Raw genomic sequence first — 12,126 nt, forward strand, 5'->3', positions numbered from 1 at the left:
CCTTCATTAATGAAGTCACATCAGCCCCTGAACCCTTATAATAGACTGAACCTTCATTAATGAAGTCACATCAGCCTCTGAACCCATATAATAGACTGAACCTTCATTATTAAAGTCCCATCAGCCCAAAACCCTAACCCAAGCCGAAACAACAATATGAAATCCCATCAATTAAAGTGCTAATCCCCAGACTGACCTGTGATTTCGTCGAGGCGGTCTTTCTGTGCCAACCGCGAGTGACCAGACTAATCAGACGATAAGAAGAGGGGAACAATCAATGCTGGTCGTTTTCCATTTCTACATTGAGGGCCCTTTGTTCCCGTCCTCCTGTTCATAATCAGTCTAATTCTGATTTCGCAGTTGGATCAGGATCGCCCAGAGAAATCCCGGTTTTCGGCACCAAATGTGGATCCCCAAATTTCTTTCTCTGTCAGTCTGGCCTCAATAAAAGTTGAGACGGATTCGCACGTAAAAAGAAGTTATTTATTTAGCTTGCAAGCTTGAATCATCTTACAGAAATGTAAGAGACATCCAGCCTCTTACACCCCAGAAAACGACTGACTAAAAGACAAAGGGATCTCTGCAAAATCAATTCAAATGGTATCAAGTTTCACATACTCGACGGACATAGGTCAGCCTATGTCCCTCCTGACCTGTTTAATCTATGCTGATTGGCTCACTTCCAATCCCTTTCTCTGGCCCCTATCAATGAAGCATCACTCTCATAGACACACCTCTTCCTGCTTTTTCCATGCGGTCTCAAATTCCTTTGTCCCTAACTGCAAGAATCAAAGTGGCTTATTTCTACATTACATTAACTAGTATCTCTAAAGTAACTATTTTATATCACATTCGTCAACTGTATAACACTGGGGTACAGTACTGGTGGGGATGGGTCTGTCACTGTATAACACTGGGGTACAGTACTGGTGGGGACGGGTCTGTCAGTGTATAACACTGGGATACAGTACTGGTGGGGACGGGTCTGTCACTGTATAACACTGGGGTACAGTACTGGTGGGGATGGGTCTGTCACTGTATAACACTGAGGTACAGTACTGGTGGGGACGGGTCTGTCACTGTACAACACTGGGGTACAGTACTGGTGGGGACGGGTCTGTCACTGTACAACACTGGGGTACAGTACTGGTGGGGGCGGGTCTGTCACTGTATAACACTGGGGTACAGTACTGGTGGGGGCGGGTCTGTCACTGTATAACACTGGGGGACAGTACTGGTGAGGATGGGTCTGTCAGTGTATAACACTGGGGTACAGTACTGGTGGGGACGGGTCTGTCACTGTATAACACTGGGGTACAGTACTGGTGGGGACGGGTCTGTCACTGTATAACACTGAGGTACAGTATTGGTGAGGATGGGTCTGTCAGTGTATAACACTGGGGGAAAGTACTGGTGGGGACGTACTGTCACTGTATAACACTGGGATACAGTACTGGTGGGGACGGGTCTGTCACTGTATAACACTGGGGTACAGTACTGGTGGGGACGGGTCTGTCACTGTATAACACTGGGGTACAGTACTGGTGGGGACGTACTGTCACTGTATAACACTGGGATACAGTACTGGTGGGGACGGGTCTGTCACTGTATAACACTGGGGTACAGTACTGGTGGGGACGGGTCTGTCACTGTATAACACTGGGGTACAGTACTGGTGGGGACGGGACTGTCACTGTCTGACACTGGGATACAGTATGGTGGGGACGGGTCTGTCACTGTATAACACTGGGGTACAGTACTGGTGGGGACGGGTCTGTCACTGTACAACACTGGGGTACAGTACTGGTGGGGGCGGGTCTGTCACTGTATAACACTGGGATACAGTACTGGTGGGGACGGGTCTGTCACTGTATAACACTGAGGTACAGTATTGGTGAGGATGGGTCTGTCAGTGTATAACACTGGGGTACAGTACTGGTGGGGACGGGACTGTCACTGTCTGACACTGGGATACAGTATGGTGGGGACGGGTCTGTCACTGTATAACACTGGGGTACAGTACTGGTGGGGACGGGCCTGTCACTGTATAACACTGGGGTACAGTACTGGTGGGGACGGGTCTGTCACTGTATAACACTGGGGTACAGTACTGGTGGGGACGGGACTGTCACTGTATGACACTGGGATACAGTATGGTGGGGACGGGTCTGTCACTGTATAACACTGGGGTACAGTACTGGTGGGGATGGGCCTGTCACTGTATAACACCGGGGTACAGTACTGGTGGGGACGGGACTGTCACTTTATAACATTGGGGTACAGTACTGGTGTGGAGGGTCTGTCACTGTATTACACTGGGGTACAGTACTGGTGGGGACGGGTCTGTCACTGTATAACACTGGAATACAGTACTGGTGTGGATGGGTCTGTCACTGTATATAACCCTGGGGTACAGTACAGGTGGGGACGGGGCTGTCACTGTATAACACTGGGATACAGAACTGGTGGGGACCCGTCTGTCATTGTATAACACTGTGGTACAGTACTGGTGGGGACGAGCCTGTCACTCTAACACTGGGATACAGTACTGGTGGGGACCCGTCTGTCACTGTATAACACTGGGGTACAGTACTGGTGGGGACGGGCCTGTCACTATTACACTGGGGTACAGTACTGGTGGGGACAGGTCTGTCACTGTATAACACTGGGGTACAGTACTGGTGGGGACGGGTCTGTCACTGTATAACATTGGGGTACAGTACTGGTGAGGATGAGTCTGTCACTGTATAACACTGGGGTACAGTACTGGTGGGGATGGGCCTGTCACTGTATATCACTGGGGTACAGTACTGGTGGGGACGGGTCTGTCTCTGTATAACACTGGGATACAGTACTGCTGGGTACGGGTCTGTCACTGTATAACACTGGGGCACAGTACTGGTGGGGATGGGCCTGCCAGTGGAGAATACTGGGGTACAATACTGGTGGGGACGTGTCTGTCACTGTATAACACTGGGGTACAGTACTCGTGGGGATGGGCCTGTCAGTTTATAATACTGGGGTACAGTATGGTGGGGACGTGTCTGTCACTGTATAACACTGGGGTACAGTACTGGTGGGGATGGGTCTGTCACTGTATAACACTGGGGTACAGTACTGGTGGGGACAGGCCTGTCACTGTATAACACTGGGGTACAGTACTGGTGGGGACGGGTCTGCCACTGTATAACACTGGGGTACAGTACTGGTGGGAACAGGCCTGTCACTGTCTAACACTTGGGTACAGTATTGGTGTGGACGGGTCTGTCACTGTATAACACTGGGGTACAGTACTGGTGGGGACGGGTCTGCCACTGTATAACACTGGAATACAGTACTGGTGGGGACAGGCCTGTCACTGTATAACACTGGGGTACAGTACTGGTGTGGATGGGTCTGTCACTGTATATAACCCTGGGGTACAGTACTGGTGGGGACGGGTCTGTCTCTGTATAACACTGGGGTACAGTATTGGTGAGGATGGGTCTGTCAGTGTATAACAGTGGGATACAGTACTGGTGGGGACAGGTCTGTCACTGTATAACACTGGGGTACAGTACTGGTGGGGACGGGTCTGTCACTGTATAACACTGGGGTACAGTACTGGTGGGGACGGGACTGTCACTGTATGACACTGGGATACAGTATGGTGGGGACGGGTCTGTCACTGTACAACACTGGGGTACAGTACTGGTGGGGATGGGCCTGTCACTGTATAACACCGGGGTACAGTACTGGTGGGGACGGGACTGTCACTTTATAACATTGGGGTACAGTACTGGTGTGGAGGGTCTGTCACTGTATTACACTGGGGTACAGTACTGGTGGGGACGGGTCTGTCACTGTATAACACTGGAATACAGTACTGGTGTGGATGGGTCTGTCACTGTATATAACCCTGGGGTACAGTACAGGTGGGGACGGGGCTGTCACTGTATAACACTGGGATACAGAACTGGTGGGGACCCGTCTGTCATTGTATAACACTGTGGTACAGTACTGGTGGGGACGAGCCTGTCACTCTAACACTGGGATACAGTACTGGTGGGGACCCGTCTGTCACTGTATAACACTGGGGTACAGTACTGGTGGGGACGGGCCTGTCACTATAACACTGGGGTACAGTACTGGTGGGGACAGGTCTGTCACTGTATAACACTGGGGTACAGTACTGGTGGAGACGGGTCTGTCACTGTATAACACTGGGGTACAGTACTGGTGGGGACGGGCCTGTCACTGTACAACACTGGGGTACAGTACTGGTGGGGGCGGGTCTGTCACTGTATAACACTGGGGTACAGTACTGGTGGGGGCGGGTCTGTCACTGTATAACACTGGGGGACAGTACTGGTGAGGATGGGTCTGTCAGTGTATAACACTGGGGTACAGTACTGGTGGGGACGGGTCTGTCACTGTATAACACTGGGGTACAGTACTGGTGTGGATGGGTCTGTCACTGTATATAACCCTGGGGTACAGTACTGGTGGGGACGGGTCTGTCTCTGTATAACACTGGGGTACAGTATTGGTGAGGATGGGTCTGTCAGTGTATAACAGTGGGATACAGTACTGGTGGGGACAGGTCTGTCACTGTATAACACTGGGGTACAGTACTGGTGGGGACGGGTCTGTCACTGTATAACACTGGGGTACAGTACTGGTGGGGACGGGACTGTCACTGTATGACACTGGGATACAGTATGGTGGGGACGGGTCTGTCACTGTACAACACTGGGGTACAGTACTGGTGGGGATGGGCCTGTCACTGTATAACACCGGGGTACAGTACTGGTGGGGACGGGACTGTCACTTTATAACATTGGGGTACAGTACTGGTGTGGAGGGTCTGTCACTGTATTACACTGGGGTACAGTACTGGTGGGGACGGGTCTGTCACTGTATAACACTGGAATACAGTACTGGTGTGGATGGGTCTGTCACTGTATATAACCCTGGGGTACAGTACAGGTGGGGACGGGGCTGTCACTGTATAACACTGGGATACAGAACTGGTGGGGACCCGTCTGTCATTGTATAACACTGTGGTACAGTACTGGTGGGGACGAGCCTGTCACTCTAACACTGGGATACAGTACTGGTGGGGACCCGTCTGTCACTGTATAACACTGGGGTACAGTACTGGTGGGGACGGGCCTGTCACTATAACACTGGGGTACAGTACTGGTGGGGACAGGTCTGTCACTGTATAACACTGGGGTACAGTACTGGTGGAGACGGGTCTGTCACTGTATAACACTGGGGTACAGTACTGGTGGGGACAGGTCTGTCACTGTATAACACTGGGGTACAGTACTGGTGGGGACGGGTCTGTCACTGTATAACATTGGGGTACAGTACTGGTGAGGAATAGTCTGTCACTGTATAACACTGGGGTACAGTACTGGTGGGGATGGGCCTGTCACTGTATATCACTGGGGTACAGTACTGGTGGGGAAGGGTCTGTCTCTGTATAACACTGGGATACAGTACTGCTGGGTACGGGTCTGTCACTGTATAACACTGGGGCACAGTACTGGTGGGGATGGGCCTGCCAGTGTATAATACTGGGGTACAATACTGGTGGGGACGTGTCTCTCACTGTATAACACTGGGGTACAGTACTCGTGGGGATGGGCCTGTCAGTTTATAATACTGGGGTACAGTATGGTGGGGACGTGTCTGTCACTGTATAACACTGGGGTACAGTACTGGTGGGGACGGGTCTGTCACTGTATAACACTGGGGTACAATACTGGTGGGGACGTGTCTCTCACTGTATAACACTGGGGTACAGTACTCGTGGGGATGGGCCTGTCAGTTTATAATACTGGGGTACAGTATGGTGGGGACGTGTCTGTCACTGTATAACACTGGGGTACAGTACTGGTGGGGACAGGCCTGTCACTGTATAACACTGGGGTACAGTACTGGTGGGGACGGGTCTGCCACTGTATAACACTGGGGTACAGTACTGGTGGGAACAGGCCTGTCACTGTCTAACACTTGTGTACAGTACTGGTGTGGACGGGTCTGTCACTGTATAACACTGGGGTACAGTACTGGTGGGGACGGGTCTGTCACTGCATAACACTGGAATACAGTACTGGTGGGGACAGGCCTGTCACTGTATAACACTGGGGTACAGTACTGGTGTGCATGGGTCTGTCACTGTATATAACCCTGGGGTACAGTACTGGTGGGGACGGGTCTGTCAGAGTATAACACTGGGGTACAGTATTGGTGAGGATGGGTCTGTCAGTGTATAACCCTGGGGTACAGTACTGGTGGGGACGGTCTGTCACTGTATAACACTGGGGTACAGTATTGGTGGGGATGGGTCTGTCGCTGTATAACACTGGGGTACAGTACTGGTGGGGACGGTCTGTCATTGTATAACACTGGGGTACAGTACTGGTGGGGACCCGTCTTTCATTGTATAACAGGGGGGTACAGTACTGGTGGGGACGGGCCTGTCACTGTGTAACACTGGGATACAGTACTGGTGGGGACCCGTCTGTCACTGTATAACACTGGGGTACAGTACTGGTGGGGACGGGCCTGTCACTATAACACTGGGGTACAGTACTGGTGGGGACAGGTCTGTCACTGTATAACACTGGGGTACAGTACTGGTGGGGACGGGTCTGTCACTGTATAAAACTGGGGTACAGTACTGGTGGGGACGGGTCTGTCTCTGTATAACACTGGGGTACAGTACTGGTGGGGACGGGTCTGTCACTGTATAACACTGGGGTACAGTACTGATGGGGACGGATCTGTCACTGTATAACACTGGGGTACAGTACTGGTGGGGACGGGTCTGTCACTGTATAACACTGGGGTACAGTACTGATGGGGACGGATCTGTCACTGTATAACACTGGGGTACAGTACTGGTGGGGACGGGTCTGTCACTGTATAACACTGGGATACAGTACTGGTGGGGACGCGTCTGTCACTGCATAACACTGGGATACAGTACTGGTGGGGACGTGTCTCTCACTGTATAACATTGGGGTACAGTACTGGTGGGGACGGGTCTGTCACTGTATAACACTAGGGTACAGTACTGGTGGGGACGGGTCTGTCACTGTATAACACTGGGGTACAGTACTGGTGGGGATGGGCCTGTGACTGTATAAAACCGGGGTACAGTACTGGTGGGGACGGGACTGTCACTGTATAACACTGGGGTACAGTACTGATGAGGACGGGACTGTCACTGTATAACACTGGGGTACAGTCCTGGTGGAGAAGGGTCTGTCACTGTATAACATTGGGGTACAGTACTACATGGAACATAGAAAATACAGCACAGAACAGGCCCTTCGGCCCACGATCTTGTGCCGAACCTTTGTCCTAGATTAATCATAGATTATCATGAATTTACAGTGCAGAAGGAGGCCATTCGGCCCCCTGAGTCTGCACCGGCTCTTGGAAAGAGCACCCCACCCAAACTCAACACCTCCACCCAACACCAAGGGCAATTTTGGACACTAAGGGCAATTTATCGTGGCCAATCCACCTACCCTGCACATCTTTGGACTGTGGGAGTAAACCGGAGCACCCGGAGGAAACCCACGCAGACACGGGGAGGATGTGCAGACTCCGCACAGACAGTGACCCAAGCCAGAATCGAACCTGGGACCCTGGAGCTGTGAAGCAATTGTGCTATCCACAATGCTACCGTGCTGCCCTTAAGAACAAATAAATCTACACTGTATCATTTTACCGTAATCCATGTACCTATCCAATAGCTGCTTGAAGGTCCCCGCCAGTACTGTGCCCCAGCGTTATACAGTGTCAGACCCATCCCCACCAGTCCTGCATCATAGAACATAGAACATAGAAAAATACAGCACAGAACAGGCCCTTCGGCCCACGATGTTGTGCCGAACCTTTGTCCTAGATTAATCATAGATTAACATTGAATTTACAGTGCAGAAGGAGGCCATTCGGCCCTTTGAGTCTGCACCGGCTCTTGGAAAGAGCACCCTACCCAAACTCAACACTTCCACCCAACACCAAGGGCAATTTGGACATTAAGGGCAATTTATCATTGGTCAATTCACCTAACCCGCACATCTTTGGACTGTGGGAGGAAACCGGAGCACCCGGAGGAAACCCACGCAGACACGGGGAGGACGTGCAGACTCCGCACAGACAGTGACCCAAGCCGGAATCGAACCTGGGACCCTGGAGCTGTGAAGCAATTGTGCTATCCACAATGCTACCGTGCTGCCCTTGAGAACAAATAAATCTACACTATCATTTTACTGTAATCCATATACCTATCCAATAGCTGCTTGAAGGTCCCTAATGTTTCCGACTCAACTACTTCCACAGGCAGTGCATTCCATGCCCCCACTACTCTCTGGGTAAAGAACCTACCTCTGATATCCCTCCTATATCTTCCACCTTTCACCTTAAATTTATGTCCCCTTGTAATGGTTTGTTCCACCCGGGGAAAGAATCTCTGACTGTCTACTCTATCTATTCCCCTGATCATCTTATAAACCTCTATCAAGTCGCCCCTCATCCTTCTCCGTTCTAATGAGAAAAGGCCTAGCACCCTCAACCTTTCCTCGTAAGACCTATTCTCCATTCCAGGCAACATCCTGGTAAATCTTCTTTGCACCTTTTCCAAAGCTTCCACATCCTTCCTAAAATGAGGCGACCAGAACTGTACACAGTACTCCAAATGTGGCCTTACCAAAGTTTTGTACAGCTGCATCATCACCTCACGGCTCTTAAATTCAATCCCTCTGTTAATGAACGCGAGCACACCATAGGCCTTCTTCACAGCTCTATCCACTTGAGTGGCAACTTTCAAAGATGTATGAACATAGACCCCAAGATCTCTCTGCTCCTCCACATTGCCAAGAACTCTACTGTTATCCCTGTATTCTGCATTCATATTTGTCCTTCCAAAATGGACAACCTCACACTTTTCAGGGTTAAACTCCATCTGCCACTTCTCAGCCCAGCTCTGCATCCTATCTATGTCTCTTTGCAGCCGACAACAGCCCTCCTTGCTATCCACAACTCCACCAATCTTCGTATCGTCTGCAAATTTACTGACCCACCCTTCAACTCCCTCATCCAAGTCATTAATGAAAATCACAAACAGCAGAGGACCCAGAACTGATCCCTGCGGTACGCCACTGGTAACTGGGATCCAGGCTGAATATTTGCCATCCACCACCACTCTCTGACTTCTATCGGTTAGCCAGTTCGTTATCCAACTGGCCAAATTTCCCACTATCCCATGCCTCCTTACTTTCTGCATAAGCCTACCATGGGGAACCTTATCAAATGCCTTACTAAAATCCATGTACACTACATCCACTGCTTTACCTTCATCCACATGCTTGGTCACCTCCTCAAAGAATTCAATAGGATTTGTAAGGCAAGACCTACCCCTCACAAATCCGTGCTGACTATCCCTAATCAAGCAGTGTCTTTCCAGATGCTCAGAAATCCTATCCTTCAGTACCCTTTCCATTACTTTGCCTACCACCGAAGTAAGACTAACTGGCCTGTAATTCCCAGGGTTATCCCTAGTCCCTTTTTTGAACAGGGGCACGACATTCGCCACTCTCCAATCCCCTGGTACCACCCCTGTTGACAGTGAGGACGAAAAGATCATTGCCAACGGCTCTGCAATTTCATCTCTTGCTTCCCATAGAATCCTTGGATATATCCCGTCAGGCCCGGGGGACTTGTCTATCCTCAAGTTTTTCAAAATGCCCAACACATCTTCCTTCCTAACAAGTATTTCCTCGAGCTTACCAGTCTGGTCAGGATGAGTCTGTCACTGTATAACACTGGGGTGCAGTACTGGTGGGGACGGGTCTGTCACTGTATAAAACTGGGGTACAGTACTGGTGGGGACGGGTCTGTCTCTGTATAACACTGGGGTACAGTACTGGTGGGGACGGGTCTGTCACTGTATAACACTGGGGTACAGTACTGATGGGGACGGATCTGTCACTGTATAACACTGGGGTACAGTACTGGTGGGGACGGGTCTGTCACTGTATAACACTGGGGTACAGTACTGGTGGGGATGGGCCTGTGACTGTATAAAACCGGGGTACAGTACTGGTGGGGACGGGACTGTCACTGTATAACACTGGGGTACAGTACTGATGAGGACGGGACTGTCACTGTATAACACTGGGGTACAGTCCTGGTGGAGAAGGGTCTGTCACTGTATAACATTGGGGTACAGTACTACATGGAACATAGAAAATACAGCACAGAACAGGCCCTTCGGCCCACGATCTTGTGCCGAACCTTTGTCCTAGATTAATCATAGATTATCATGAATTTACAGTGCAGAAGGAGGCCATTCGGCCCCCTGAGTCTGCACCGGCTCTTGGAAAGAGCACCCCACCCAAACTCAACACCTCCACCCAACACCAAGGGCAATTTTGGACACTAAGGGCAATTTATCGTGGCCAATCCACCTACCCTGCACATCTTTGGACTGTGGGAGTAAACCGGAGCACCCGGAGGAAACCCACGCAGACACGGGGAGGATGTGCAGACTCCGCACAGACAGTGACCCAAGCCAGAATCGAACCTGGGACCCTGGAGCTGTGAAGCAATTGTGCTATCCACAATGCTACCGTGCTGCCCTTAAGAACAAATAAATCTACACTGTATCATTTTACCGTAATCCATGTACCTATCCAATAGCTGCTTGAAGGTCCCCGCCAGTACTGTGCCCCAGCGTTATACAGTGTCAGACCCATCCCCACCAGTCCTGCATCATAGAACATAGAACATAGAAAAATACAGCACAGAACAGGCCCTTCGGCCCACGATGTTGTGCCGAACCTTTGTCCTAGATTAATCATAGATTAACATTGAATTTACAGTGCAGAAGGAGGCCATTCGGCCCTTTGAGTCTGCACCGGCTCTTGGAAAGAGCACCCTACCCAAACTCAACACTTCCACCCAACACCAAGGGCAATTTGGACATTAAGGGCAATTTATCATTGGTCAATTCACCTAACCCGCACATCTTTGGACTGTGGGAGGAAACCGGAGCACCCGGAGGAAACCCACACAGACACGGGGAGGACGTGCAGACTCCGCACAGACAGTGACCCAAGCCGGAATCGAACCTGGGACCCTGGAGCTGTGAAGCAATTGTGCTATCCACAATGCTACCGTGCTGCCCTTGAGAACAAATAAATCTACACTATCATTTTACTGTAATCCATATACCTATCCAATAGCTGCTTGAAGGTCCCTAATGTTTCCGACTCAACTACTTCCACAGGCAGTGCATTCCATGCCCCCACTACTCTCTAGGTAAAGAACCTACCTCTGATATCCCTCCTATATCTTCCACCTTTCACCTTAAATTTATGTCCCCTTGTAATGGTTTGTTCCACCCGGGGAAAAAATCTCTGACTGTCTACTCTATCTATTCCCCTGATCATCTTATAAACCTCTATCAAGTCGCCCCTCATCCTTCTCCGTTCTAATGAGAAAAGGCCTAGCACCCTCAACCTTTCCTCGTAAGACCTATTCTCCATTCCAGGCAACATCCTGGTAAATCTTCTTTGCACCTTTTCCAAAGCTTCCACATCCTTCCTAAAATGAGGCGACCAGAACTGTACACAGTACTCCAAATGTGGCCTTACCAAAGTTTTGTACAGCTGCATCATCACCTCACGGCTCTTAAATTCAATCCCTCTGTTAATGAACGCGAGCACACCATAGGCCTTCTTCACAGCTCTATCCACTTGAGTGGCAACTTTCAAAGATGTATGAACATAGACCCCAAGATCTCTCTGCTCCTCCACATTGCCAAGAACTCTACTGTTATCCCTGTATTCTGCATTCATATTTGTCCTTCCAAAATGGACAACCTCACACTTTTCAGGGTTAAACTCCATCTGCCACTTCTCAGCCCAGCTCTGCATCCTATCTATGTCTCTTTGCAGCCGACAACAGCCCTCCTTACTATCCACAACTCCACCAATCTTCGTATCGTCTGCAAATTTACTGACCCACCCTTCAACTCCCTCATCCAAGTCATTAATGAAAATCACAAACAGCAGAGGACCCAGAACTGATCCCTGCGGTACGCCACTGGTAACTGGGATC

General features: G+C 50.3%; 1 long non-coding RNA gene across 1 annotated transcript in view; it reads left to right on the forward strand.

Annotated features, from left to right (window-relative positions):
• The window catches only part of LOC140402427 (uncharacterized), a 155,558-nt gene that overhangs the window by 107,605 nt on the left and 35,827 nt on the right, over positions 1 to 12,126 (forward strand). The window lies entirely within an intron of this gene.

This window comes from Scyliorhinus torazame, chromosome 25, assembly GCF_047496885.1.
Source record: "Scyliorhinus torazame isolate Kashiwa2021f chromosome 25, sScyTor2.1, whole genome shotgun sequence".
Classification (NCBI taxonomy): Eukaryota; Metazoa; Chordata; class Chondrichthyes; order Carcharhiniformes; family Scyliorhinidae; genus Scyliorhinus; species Scyliorhinus torazame.